Here is a 14949-nt window from a genome sequence, read left to right on the forward strand (position 1 = left end):
TATTCAGATTAATGAACTTACCAATGTAGAACCCCATGGTTTACTGTGTAATGATATGCACTAAGCTCTGGGAACCTGCTACTGTATGTAAACATTTAGACTGAATGCTGTGAGTTCTACTGCTTTGGTAATAAATATAACCTCATATCCTTATTCATTTAATACTGATTGATGCCTCCGATGTATTTAATGTCATATGTATACTTCATACACACACAAATCCATCTTGGTTTCCTGTTATTACACTCATCATCCCTTATATCAGACTGTAATTACAGACTGTAGTTCATCTGTTGCTCTGCATACATTCTTAGCTCAATTTAACCCAGTTCTTCAGTGGCCAAGGCCCCCACCGGGTGTGTGTTGTGCTGGATCTGACAAAGCAGTGCTGCTGGAGTTTTTCACACCACAGGGTGATAAGTGGCTAACAAAGTGTGAAGAAAATGGTGGTGCTCAGGAGATAATTCTCAGGATCCACTTGTAGTTTTTAAAAGAGATTTTCTGTTACAGGAAGAAGAGCAATGTCATTTGTTTACTCTCTCTTTTTTCTCATGGAAAGTTCATAAACATGTACTGCATCTGTAGCCTCCACAGAGAGTTCAGGGAGTCTTTGTGTCGGGGTGATGTGAGGTTAATGCTGAAAGGTGACTGTGTAAGGGGAATGGGTGACTAAGCACAAGGGCAAAAGCACAGAGCAAAGGCCCCTAAGGAGAGTGTGGAGAGCAGGGTGTAGAACAGCAAAAGGACTGTATCTCTCTCTCCCTCCCTTCCTTTCTCTCTTTCTCTCTGTCTCTCTCAGTCTCCTGGGAGAGTGTGTGAGAATGAGCACGTCTAAGCGTAACCTTTGTGAACGTGGTCATTGCATGTCCCTCTGCTGCACTAAGCCTTAATTCTAGTGTTTGTTTATGCTCTTCCCTCACAGGCAGGAGAGCTCCTGCATAAAGTTATCTCAGCCTGCTGGAAACTTACTGGAGACTAACATTATTTACAGTGTGTGTTTGGATGCTTCCATGTGTGGCACAGGTTAATAGTAGTTATCCAAGCAGTCGCTACAAGAGAAATGTGTAACTTACTGGAAGAAGACACAGTAAATAGTAAAAGAACAAACCCACCAGCCACCTTAAAAACAATAGCCTTTGTATATGTTCTGAAGTTCTGAGTGGGAATCAGTGGAAAACTAAGCAGAATCTGAATATATTTCTAATTAGCTTTTTTTAGTCTCAATAAAACTCAAAATCATGAACTGGTGTAAATGCAAAATAAAGGTCAACTATAAAGTAGGCACAGTTTGCTATTTTCCCAGCATCCACTTGGACTAACAGTGACATACCCACACAATAAAATTAGCCATAAAATCAAACAGAAAAAATAACTTCCTTGCGTTTACATTAATTATCCATTTTATCTGTTCAACTTAGCACTTAGGTGCACTTTATAGTTCTACAATTACAGGCTGTTGTGCATATGTTACTCTGCATACTTTCTAAGCCTCATTCACCCTGTTCTTCAATGGACAGGACTCCCACAGGACCACCAGAAACTGGATATTGTCTGAGTGGTGGATCATTCTGGTTCTGCCTTTCTGGATGGTTCTGTTGCCCCGCTATAAAACGAAAAAAAAAAATCTGAAATTTTAAAACGGATGAAAAAGCTATACATCACACAATCAGTCTGGAGTCAAGATCTCAAAAAGCTTTGGGATGAGTTAGTAGTGTATTTGTGTAGGAGAGAGAGAGAGAGAGAGACAGAGAGAGAGAGAGAGAGAGAGAGAGAGAGAGAGAGAGAGAGAGAGAGAGAGAGTGAGACATCCAGGAATTCAGCGGGGCCTTGATTTATTTTGTTGGATTTATGTGAGCCCGAGCTACACACTGGCAGTCTGCCACAGGGAGAGCCCTTGACCTAGAAAATAAGTTACAAAAAAGCTAAAGGAAAGTGAATGTGGTGCCAGGGACGTAACTTTGCTGAAGCCTGGCACAAAGGGACTAGTCGGGCCTTATTTACAAAACCCCTCACCTAGCATTATTCACAGAACACATGTAGCTTTCTCCAGAGACCCAGCTGACCTGCGCTTCTTTTGAGAGGCTTTATCCAGTGTATCAGTGCGAGCTGAATTAATGTCTCCAGGACAAACACAATGTTAAAAGTGGGCCTCACCGATGGTGATGGCAGCACATATCCATACAAAGTCTTCCCTTGACCCAATGCCCCATTGTTATTGTACCTTCTCAATTGAAGTGAGTTATGAACTGCGAAGGCTTCAGATGGCGTTTGCTGAAGTGAGTGTGTAAGAATGTAGTGCAGAAAGCTCTTCACACTGGAATCCAAAGTGCAGAAAGCTTCAGACATACAAGCTGAAAGGTTTTCAAAGCCTTCACTGAGGCACCTCTTGCTATTTACTCTTCGTGTTCAGTGTTTAAGGGCAATGGCTCTATAGGAGAAGATATTTTGTGATATTTTGTCATGACCATTGTAACACAGAGTCATGGGGCTTCACTGTACTGAAGAGCACTTCAAGCTCTTTGCTCCTTTATGGACACAGATTGTGTTTAATTGGTTTAAATTCTCTATTCATTTAGCTTCACAGTCTGTATGGAGTACAGATATCATCTTTTACTATGTGAACTAATACTGACTTCCTAAACCTCATTCTTTAAGGATACTTTAGTAAACACAGTGGATATAGAATATTTTGAACACGTGGACTACCATTTAATAGTTTAAATTGCTCATTGCCTGGTAAAATGAGCTAACCTTACAATGGAAATCCAGTTATAAATGGTTTTTAAAGAACTGTTTTAAAGAACTTAAAGAAAATACTTTAGTCTACTGAACACCAAATAAAAGTTCAGTTATATTTAAAACCCTTTTGGCTAAGACTGTACTTTTCAATTACTGTATAATTCCTTTATGTTTTTGCTCGCTTTTATTATATATATATATATATATATATATATATATATATATATATATATATATATATATATATATATATATATATATATAGTTTCCCTGATTTTCTCTTTCGTAATGAGTGATTGCCTATTCCACCCTGTAGCTGTACAGAAGTCCCAAAATCTCCAAAATACACCAACCTTGGTAGGTAAGGGCAAGCATACGCGTCCTCTGACAAATTTGAAACCAGCCACTGTCTACTACCTTTTGTGAACTGCTGCTAAACCAACGTCATTGGACAGTTCAACGCACTGGAAGAGAATTTCAGCGGTCCAGATCTTTCTCATCAGTAAGGAAATGCTTGTGCTGGCCCTGGGCTTGTGAGATGGAGGGAGAGGGAATGTCATCTCACACATCCAGAATGTTGGGCCAGTTGTTTTTGAGCTACCCCAGGGATTTAACCTGCATTTTCCTGAAAACAGGGCTAAATTAAATTGCTGCACCATTCAGAAGACCGGTGCTGCATAGATAGGGAACATTTTGATTTTGAATCTTAGATCTTAGACAAATATATTCATATGAGTTCATTGATTCAACGTTGAAATAACATAATGACTGCCGTCTAATCAACGTTCTCTTAAGGTTGAAAATGAAAGTTGAAAAGACATTGAAAAGACGACTATTAGAGGTATTTTGGACATCCATTGACGTTATTAATTGGTCCCGAAATAAATTACTTGTATAAAACGTATTTTGTACGTCCACTGACGTTATCGATTGGTCACCACTTAACAAACTTATTAAGATGGATTTTGGACGTCCATTGACGTTTAAAATATGTCCTTGACGGACAGATTACTTTTAGACCTATTTGGAACGTCCAGGGACGTTCCTTGATTACTGGGATCAAAGAAAATGCAATTTAATTAACATCTCTTGAAAAGTTACTATTGTAGGAGACGTAAGGCTTCATTATGATTGTGATGATATGCTGAAAATTCGTTGGCAGTTGATATGTTTGGGGGAAATGTCCAAATGAGCAATCACAGTGTTTTTGATGCAAGCACCATTTTGCTAATGGGGTGCTAATGGCGCCTCCTTGTGGAAACATTTCATCCTGCTTAGCAGGTGTGAATGAGTGTGAAACCAAAAGTGTGGGACGTGAGTCAGAACCTAAAAAATGAAAAAAATTATTCTTAAAAGTTAACACTTCCGTGTTGGAAATATTCACATATATGAATCACCTCCACAATCCAAAACTGACTCAGAAACATAGACTAAGCCTTTAGTTCATTTTTTTTTTTTTGGATTATTAAAAACTTTCTTTAGTACAAATATGTTGTACCTTAGTACTGTTGAGCAGGGCTTATGATGCAGCACTTGACCAAAGTCACGCTTTCGGTAATCAGGTATGCCAGGAGTCTTTGAGGTCTGGGAGGCTGTGTTGAATTTGTCCTTAACAGGAGATCCAAAGAGGGTATTGTTCTTGGTTGTGTGCAGTGTGCTGTCATGTTAAATCGTTCTCTTTCCCATGAGCTAAGCCAACTCTCTCTCTCTCTCTCTCTTTCACACACACACACACACATACCTCCATGCTTCAGCTGACTTTGACATCAAAGCTGGGGTAAGGGTTATGGAGCCATATGCCGTTTCATGACCGATAGGAATGAGAGATTGAGGGAAAATGTGATGGTGTGATATAAAGTCATCCACAGTTTGCTGTGTTCTTTTCTTGTGTCTCATCCAGTAATGGAGGTGGAATGTAGTAATGGAATGTACTTGACAGATGTAAAAATAACCTGGGCATCGACGTGGATTAAATTAGAGTTACATCAATTTTAGAGTCACATCTTTTTCTCTCATTCTGTTAGGAGAGGGACGACGGTATTTAACCCTCTAACTCAGCCTTAGTTAACCCCGTCATTTTCAGATTCATCTTCCAAGAACCCTAGGTTCTAGGTGGGACTTCCAAAAAGCATCCCACTGCATTTCAGCCATTTTTAATGGAGATAGTACAAGAACATATATATTAATGGCTAGCCCTGTATAAGAGAATATGAGTGCTCTGTAACAGTGTTCGGAATGTGATTTAAATGAGCTGCTTGTATAACTATAACAAATTACTAGACTGAGGCTTTAGGACTGCTGAGAATGGTGTGCAGTATGAGAGAGCAGACAGAGCTACAGCAGGCAGTGTGTGTGTGTGTGTGTGTGTGTGTGTGTGTGTGTGTGTGTGTGTGTCACAGAGAGTGTGTACAGTGCAGCAGGCATTACTTAGTCTTTCTCTAATACACTGGACAAGTGAGTCCCTCATGGACCCCCTCCACTCTACAGCAGCTATATGAATGACTTTAAGGCAAGAGCATGAAGGACATGAATAAACATGTTCTCTATTTCTTCATATGCACACAGTGAGGCATGAAAGGATTTAGGAGGTTATGGGGCAGCTGCACATGAGCTTAAAATCACCATGCTGAATAGTCCAGAAGGGTAGAAGACCCAGGCATTAGGCTGTGGGGCCGTTGTTAAATAGTAAATCTTTAAATTGTCCTTAAAACAGCCAAAGGTGCAGAATATAGGAGCATTTGTAAAAAAAAAAATCCTAAATAGAACGGCAGCTTACAAACGTGTGCATGTGTGAAAATGTCTGTGTTCGGTATCATTCAGTTGCTCCAGACCGTCATCCATCATCTGAATGAAAGCAGCAGGATCCCTCTTTACACACACATACACATACACACACACACCTCCAACTCAGCTCAGCCTTTGAACCCCATTGACTTGTTCAGTGGCATTCTCTCTCTTTGTTGAGAAAGCTGAGTCCCGTTTTCCTCTCCTCTCTCTCTCTCTCTCTCCCTCTCTCTCTCTCTCTCTCTCTCTCTCTTTCTCTCTCTCTCTCACTCATCCATAATTCAGCTGCCCCCCACACAACCCCTCTTTCACAGGAACACAGTTAGAGCAGTACAGCCTGCTGCTGATGGCACTCAACAGGCTGTGTATTGGTTTTTGTTTGTCTGTGTGTGTGTGTGTGTGTGTGTGTGTGTGTGTGTGTGTGTGTGTGAGAGAGAGAGAGAGAGAGAGAGAGAGAGAGAGTGAAGAGAGAGAGAAACAGGCAGTGTTTCCTCACGCAGGCTCTCCCAGTCCTGTCAATATTTAACCAGCATTTGTCCCTCATGTAGAACACCAACGCTTGACAGGTTCCACATTTAGCAGAAGACTGAAATGATTTCTCCATCTCACATATTCAGTGAATATCTCCCATAATCAGAGTCAATATATTCAAACTTCCATTTTACATTATTCAAATGTGTCCTGTGGCAACAGATCCAAAATATGTAGCTTTCTTCCCAGTCACCCATCCAGCCCCAGCAAGCAAAGTCAGCAGCAGGAACAAATTTGCAGAGAAGTCTTTGCCCCAGACACTGCAGTGGGAATCTGACTGCATTCAAGCCATTAAAGAGTCCCTGAGATCAGGCAACTATGCTGGAAGTGTAGCACTGCCTCCCTCGTTCTGCTTAGCAGACGTACAGTGGTATCTACACAGTGGTAGATAATGCAGTGCCAGCAGCCTTGCCCCTGGACATTTGCTGGAATACCATGACATTACTACCCAAGTGAGGAACTGAACCCTGATCAGCCATGTAGAGGGTGATGGTATCATCCACTACAGTGTAGATACTCACTACACACTCATTAAACTCTACAGTTACAGTAACAGAGACACACTAATAAGCCCCAGAGTCAAGCACACTACTGTTTGTCAATGGTATTTCCCCAGAGACCCGGACTCCTAGATTTATGGACTGTTACAAGTGTTTGGCCCTGATTTTTCTTCACCTTGCCTCATCGCCATGTATAGACAGCTTGTGGGAGTGGTAATATCCCGGTGAAAGATCCAGACACATCAGCGCATCCTGGGAATACAGCAGCCGAATGAAAATGTGCTGAAGGAGGTTTGGGACTCGTCTCTGGTTGGTTTTCCTCGGCAGCACTGGATGCCTGTGGATGATAACTGAAGGATGAGTTCCTTTTGATCTGCGGCATCATGCATTATTCAGATGTTGTCACCCGCTCCCTCTATCCGGCTCAGAGAAGGGAAGATTTCTCGCTGACTCGGCCTGTTCTGACGGATTTCCAGTTGCTAATTAGGGCTAAACTTTCTAAAGATCACATTAGGTGCTTCAAGATTAGAGTTAATCTGTCTGTGCCGAACAAGTTGATTAAATTGGGTGCTCTTAATGCCCAGATTAGGAACTCTCCATGTCTAGTCTAGGAACTACATTTCTCGCTGTAGGAACAAGGCAATGGAAGTATGAGAAAAAAAATAAATAAATAAAAAATTTAAGCTGTCAGCCAGCACCAAAGGAAATCCTTATCCTCAAAGAGACTGACATATCTATAAACACACTGTCGACTGAGGCACCACAAAGATGTAATGTCATGTCTCTGTTAAGTCATAATCCTGAACATAGTAATCATGTGTATCTCCCAGATGCCAGGTGATTGAATAAGAAGAGAACTTCAATAAGAAGTTAAGCTCACGTATGGAAGTATACTCCAACATGTAAAGTTATGAACATGTTTTTCATTTTGAACAGAACTTGTGTGTGTTTGTATGCATTGCCTGGGTGTTAAAACAGATAATTTATAAAAATAATTGTTGCATATTGTACATAACACATGTATGTTTACAGGTGTTTAAAGCTGTGTATTTTGTAATAACACCACTATGTACGTGTAATTACACACCAATATAAATTAACCTATATACTATGGATAAAAAACAACAGTCATTGCCATAAGTTTGAAGTTTTCTATATAAACCTAAAGTCTTTTGCAACTGGTAACAGTCTGATGTAGTTTGTAGTATGTTTCAACAAAGCCACATAAGCAGCCCATGTTAAATTCAATATATTTGTGATGTAACAAAACCAGTACGTTTACACATATGTGCCTTTACAGTTTTGACTTGTTTATTCCTGGCCATTTAGGCTTAAGATATTAGGAGTGTTTCTGCCTGATATTCTTTTTGTATAAGGCCCAAAAAGAAGAACAGTACAACAACAGTGACACTGAAATAAAATAATATAATTGTTTATTTTAGGGTAATTGAGAATGTAAGGGTTAAACTGATTGTTTCATTTAAGATGGAGTGCTAAAGAATACGCAGCTAAAACAACAAAACCTTTTGCTGTCTAGCAACTTATCAGCTGCACTATACATTAAACATGGAGTAGTGCTGGGCGATTAATTGTACATTTTACCATTTTGTTTTTGTAATTCACTGACGACTCTTGTGCTGTAAATATGCTCCAGTATTACATATGGGATATTTTTCTAATGTTGCTGGGAGCTTGTTCCTCTCTTGCTTTCGGAACACTGTTTATATTTGGTGTATGACTGCGCTTTGGTCGCTGAAACGCAGTGTTTACATTTGATTCCCTTTTGTTCAATGTCGTCTTAATTATAGCCAGAACACAGCACATCCAAACCACAGATGCTGTGTTTTTCTTTGATACAAGCTGCTTGAGTCGCTTGGTCGGCCTCAGAGTTTAGGTTGTGTCCATGTGGCAGATAGGGGGTAGAATAATGTGACTACAGCTTGGTAGCATGGTTTTAAAGGGACAGTACGTGAACAAACAGTGGGGACATAAAAGAATAAAAATAATCAATATTATCGATATAACCAAAATTATGTCGATTTTAATGACTTTCTGATTAATTGCCCAGCCCTAATAAGGAGTATCGTAAAGAAACTTAAGATACTCTTTCTGAAGGCCATATTGCTATACAGCATTATCCCTCAGTCTTTCTACCTGTCAGTACGTAGTCGCCTCTGTCTCTGCCTTTCCACCCACTCAACTTGCACTAGACATGTCATAGAATACCTTGCATAGTAGCCACACTTCGCACTGCAATAGATATGCTGTGCCCACATAGCTGTATCTGTGTTGTTGTGAGAACTGTGTCCTATTAGACACCTCAGAATGTCAATGTAAGTGTGTCATTTATGCCATAGACATAATAAGCTTTTAGAGCTACTGCATATATACTCATGTACACATGTCAGATACTACTGTCCATATTTACAAGGGTGACAATACTTGTAGAAAAACCTAAGTAAATGAGTAGTGAAAATATAATTAAAGATTCTTCTAGACTGGTGTACTCCAAAATAGAAATAAGCAATTAACATCTTACCTTGCTCTTCGCCCTGATGAAGAGACCTAGTTGACCTTGGTTTTGAATGAAAGTGGCCAAAGAAAAAGGTGAAATAAGGTGGTTCAGTATTGAATGGCAGCAAATTCAGGCACAAAGTATGCTCGAGTGGACAGACTTTCAACAGCAAAGTCACAGAATTGGCCAAGGCATTTAGATCTATGAGAAAGACTATTACAAATGGTCAGCAATTGTAATCAACAGCACACACTCAATGACTGTGATATGTCTGAACATTAGTTTCATATGTAAGAAAAACATAAGACCAAGTCTCAAGTATCTGAAAAGGTCAGTGCAAAACATTATTAGATAGTCGCAACAAAAGAAATCTGTCCATAGCTACACAGAGATTATTTATAACAATGGGCTGCAGTGCAAACGAAAAAAAAAACACATTACAAAGATGAACGCCTTGATCTACAGATGTGGGAAAAATCTGGCTAGATGATATGTTTAGCTGAGTCATCCTCTACCACATTCTCCAAAGGGTGGACCAGGGGAACAGTACAGGTCAGAATCCATGACGCATACAGTGAAAGGGTCTGCAATTCTATGCAATGTGGACTGAAGCTGTTCTTATTAAGGCACATAATGTATCTTCGAATCTGTTCATAGAAACTGCAAAAACATTAATAGTTACATTTACACTGAACTGACACAAAAGCAACAATCTGTGTTATTCTCTGTTATACAGAGTGTTTGCTCTGTTAGAATGAGGCACACAGAGTGTTAGTGTTAAAGATTCCAGAGAATTCTGGCCGAAGGGCAGAGGATATGGCTCAGGTTAGGTCTCTAAGCACGTCTGAGCTGAGGAGTTAATTTATTCTGCACCGTAAAGTCAACTGAAAAATAAAGAAGCACCTCAGGCTTGTTGAGTCCTGGGTAAACAGTTGTGTTCACAGTGAAGAATGGAGAATGCTACATGTATCTGGTGGTTATACAACACAGTCTCTCCCTTTAGGCACAGAGATATAAACAGCCTAATTTAACATTATCAAAGATGCTAATGGCTAAGATCTGTTATTATAGGCCACGTTAATGAGATTCCGTCATGCTTAGCACTGATTATCACAGAGGTAGGAGCATTAATGTTGAAAAATCATAAATAATTAAGGTGGCTTGTGCTGTCAGGATGTAGAATAGTTAGGGCTCATTTAGATAAGCAAGTGCTTCCCAATTTCCAATGTTTGCTACAAATATGTCTTCTTCGGGAGCACAAAAATAGTGAAACTATGTTGTAATGTTTCCATTTTAGGTACATTGCCATAATGTCAAAGGTAGCCCATAAGAGCCTGTGGTGACATATGTGTCACAAACCCTTTATAAGGCCTGGAAAGATTCCTACACAGTTCTATCCTTCACTTTTTATTTAATGATGTCCCTATGTGACATTTACCGAACTTCCTGGATGCAGATACATGACAGTGTGTGTGAGTTTGTGAACGTGTGGCCTCATTTACAGAATGACAGTGTGATTGATGAGGACATAGATATTTTAAAAGCATATTTCTGTTTCTAAGGTGTGTTAAGAATTCAAAAGAATGCTTTAGAGACCAGGCCATACGACCCATTCCGATCCCATTGCAAGAATAAAATGTTGAAATAATAAAAATAATAATATTAATGTGCAATTAATTAATGCACACACACATACACACTAGTGCACTAGGGGCTGTGAACACACACCCAGAGCGGTTTACATGTTACATTACAGTAAGATATTAACCCAAATATAATTACCAAATACAGCAAGAAATGTGGAAAATAATGTGTTCCATTTTTGTCTGTTTAATATTTCTCATAATTTTGTTTAATGGTGAACTATGTCTGGGTTCTTATGGGTTAAATTAAGTGGGAACTATACAAGATCGCAATACTTTGCTCATGAAACTATGTGTCGCAGTCACACATAGCTGCAGGGACCTGGAGGTTGTGGGTTCGAGTCCCACTCCGGGTGACTGTCTGTGAGGCGTTTGGTGTGTTCTCCCTGTGTCTGTGTGGGTTTCTTCCGGTAAAAACACACATTGGTAGGTGGATTGGTGACTTAAATGTGTCCATAGGAGTGAGTGTATGAGTGTGTGTCACCCTGTGAAGGACTGGCGCCCCCTTTAGGGTGTGTTCCTGCCTTGCACCCAGTGATTCTGGGTAGGCTCCTGACCCACTACGACCCTGAATTGGATAAGTGGTTACATACATTGAATGAATGAATGAATTCAACATTTCCCACACCCCACCCACACATACTCCAGCAGTGAAAATATGGAACTGTGCTTCCTGGACTAGTTTTGCATTATCCAGTGTATTTAGGACAACTTTCAGCCCTCTGGATATATATCCTTCTGTAGCTGTAAATGACCATGGATTTCCCATATTCATGCCTGGAAGAATTTTTCAATATGATTTCAGACACACCTAAAGTGGAGAATACTATTTCGTGTCTTGTCTGCCTGCCTCACTCCCATCAATGGTTGCATTTTCATTGAGGTCTCCATTGTGCAACAAGAGACGGCACTGTATGTTAATGTAATTAACTGTCTAGCATTTTAATATGCTTTATTGCCTTCAGAGTTTCAGAATTAAATTGTCAGCTGTATATGAATGAATGCTAACATCAGCTAGTTTACTGTAAGGACTGTATGTTTTCCCTTTATTTTCCTAGAGAATGCTGACCCCATCAGTTGTCTCTGTATAATTCTCTGACCAAGAGTGGAATAATTCAGAATTAATCATTCACAATCAGTACCTCACTAATGCTCTTGTGTCTGATTATTATCAAGTCCACACAGAAATGATCCAGCTTCTAGTTTGAAGCCTTCCTGGATTAGTAGATGTTACTTGAGCAAAGAAAATAAAATTCTCTCTTTAAATGCTCTTTATTTCTAAAGCAATCCTGGATCAGCATGTGTTCATAAAGTGTATCATAAAGTGCTCTCAAGTTCAATCTGTGGATTCATAAACATGTCATGTATGTCACTAGCAGTCAGCATCTGCTTTTTTAGGCCTTAATTGCTATTCTTGATTTATCCAGTAGAGGGCATGACATTTCTGGTCTCCTCTTTTGATGTACCTTGACCTCTACTGCTATGTTCAGGGCCCAGAAAAAAAGAACAGTATATTTGGTATGGGAACTGACATGCCCCTCTATTACTACACTGCACACAGTATAAAGACATGATGAGAAGCATGACAGTGCTTGCAGGTAAATGTGGTTGATGTTCAGCTTAATCTCCAGATGGACGCCTGACATGTCAGATTAGAGGAGTGTCCTGTGACTGGAACACAGACCCAATGCCTGGGTGTGGCCCCAAACAGGCACAGACACCTCAGCCATTCACTTCAACAGAAAGCTCTGAACTGTCATGGTGATTACACCACTTTCATATTCAGTAATGCTTTTGGTATGGTTTTCCACCTGGATGCACACAGCCAAAAGTAATGTCAGTGATTTATCATTGATGCACACTTGAGTCTCTGCTATAACACAAACAAAGTCAGAGGGTCAGCAGGGTAGCCCAGGACAAAAGCACTCATTGTCCTACACGCACACACACACACACACACACACGCGCGCGCACACACTTTATATACAATGTCAGGACATGTCCCATGGATCTTATATTATAGATCTAAGTGCCCATATGTAATAAATATTTGCCCTACATTATGTATATATGTGTGTGTGTGTGAGAGTGTGTGTGTATGTGTGTGTGAAATAACATTTAACAAATTTGTAGTATATAACCCATATGTGATATTGTATAAATGTATGATTCTATATGTAATTCTATTCTGTTTTTCTTACTAAGTCAGGACATTTTTGATTTACAAATGTTGGAAAACTAAACACACACACACACACACACACACACACACACACACACACACACACACACACACACACACACACACACAGCAAGTGAGCTCTAAACAGTTAGCATAAATAAATCTCTCTAATCCTCAGTCTAACTGTAATTATAACTCTAACCCTAACCCTGACCCCAATCCTAACTCTAACAGTTAAATGACCTCTGCTTTTCTTTACATTTTACTAAATGTACATCCTCACAAGGTCAGAAATTTAAAAAACATATGCATTCAATCACATGGCTATCTGCAGATTTCCCTTGAGCATTGTTTTTGTTAAAGGTGGACAGGTGTGTATGTGTGTGTGTGTGTTTGTGCGTGTGTGTGTGAGTGTGTGTGTGTGTGTGTGTGTGTGAGTGAAATCCCTTGAGGGCAGCTCTCTCACACATAGAACACAGACAATCCCATGACCTCAGAAAACACCCACATAACGAGCTAAACACTTTGAGATAAAACAATGTCTTTCTTTTTCACCAAAACAAATGAATTATTTCTAATACATTTCAAAGAGAACATCCTCTTCCCTACGTCATTAATGACATTAAGACTCAAGAAACTTTTTATTCCTCAGTCTTTCTTTATGTAATCTCGGTGCCTGTCCAGAGAAGTTGAACTTGAAGCACTGTTGCAGCATTAGGTCTGTGTATTATTGAGTCAGTTCAGCTGAACAGGGCAGGAATGATAATATATTCCCGGGTGGAGTGCTCAGAATATGTGGTCTCCACAGTAACACAGCGACAAACACTTTGGAAAAGTCCCATCCGAGTCATGTTCAAGAAAAAGAGGCAGCATTTGTGCATGCCTTTCTGGGAGTAAATAACATTTCTGACCCTAAATTGAATGCTGATGTAATGAAGTCATATTCTAAGGTTGTTTACATGGATTTAACTATGAGGGATTGTCTAAAAACACACTTCTCATCACAACAACCTGCTGTTCTACTCAACTCAGAGTTGTCATGTGTAACTACGTCTCTCGGCTCTGATCTTTAACCGGTGGTTGCTCTGTTATAAGCACGTGTTCCCAGTCATCAAGGAAAGGCTTGAGTAGACTGTATTAGAGAGAACTGAGCTCCTGTCATCTGCCTAAAACTCACTTATAGTGCTCTGATATAGATGAACTCTCACAAATACAGACGTATTATGCCACTTACTCACTCACACATGGACGGCTGAAAATTCTTCCAGGATGCTATAATTTTCTGATGCAACATAGGAGAAGTGGTGCTTTACTTACTGGATCGCTAATAATAAAAATAAATAACAGTTTAGAGGCAATATAAGCAGATACAGACACTTAAATTAACAACAAAATGGTTTTCATTTAAAACTACAAAGACATATATCAAAACATGTGAAATGGTATTTTTTATCAGTGCTAACTAAATGTCACATTTTCATAAATGAATTAATGAATAAATGAACTGGAATTGTTTTTAAAATTGTTTACATTCCTCGTGCTATGTTAGTTGATCTATATTTAAAGTTTTTAGTCAATCATGATTTTATATCAGCATTCTAATTGCTCTGTTATAGTCTGAAATGTTTCCAATGTCCCTTAATAAGTTATTATCTATACAACGACAACTGCTGAAAGCATGAAGTGTTCGTATGAGAAGTGCTTTCTGTTTTATCCTGTAGGTGACGCTGAGCTATATTCTGTCATAACCTGTAACAGATTTATTCACATGTCTTCAGTGTGCTGTCTGTGAAGTGAATCTGAATCTGAATGTAAGCCCTGCTTAAGGCTTCCTCATGAAACAGCCCGGGCTTCAAAGCCCTCAGCTAACGGGGCCGGCCAAGTGCTCCATATTTGGGTTACACACACATCTCCACCCCCCCCCCTCACCACACACACACTTACACACACATACACCCTTTCTCTCTCTCTTTCGCTCTCTCAGACTCACTGGTCTCGCTGTACGTGTGAGGACGTCTGTAGACATATATAACTAAACCTACACTTAAATCCACC

Source organism: Hoplias malabaricus, chromosome 6, assembly GCF_029633855.1.
Source record: "Hoplias malabaricus isolate fHopMal1 chromosome 6, fHopMal1.hap1, whole genome shotgun sequence".
NCBI classification, from domain to species: domain Eukaryota; kingdom Metazoa; phylum Chordata; class Actinopteri; order Characiformes; family Erythrinidae; genus Hoplias; species Hoplias malabaricus.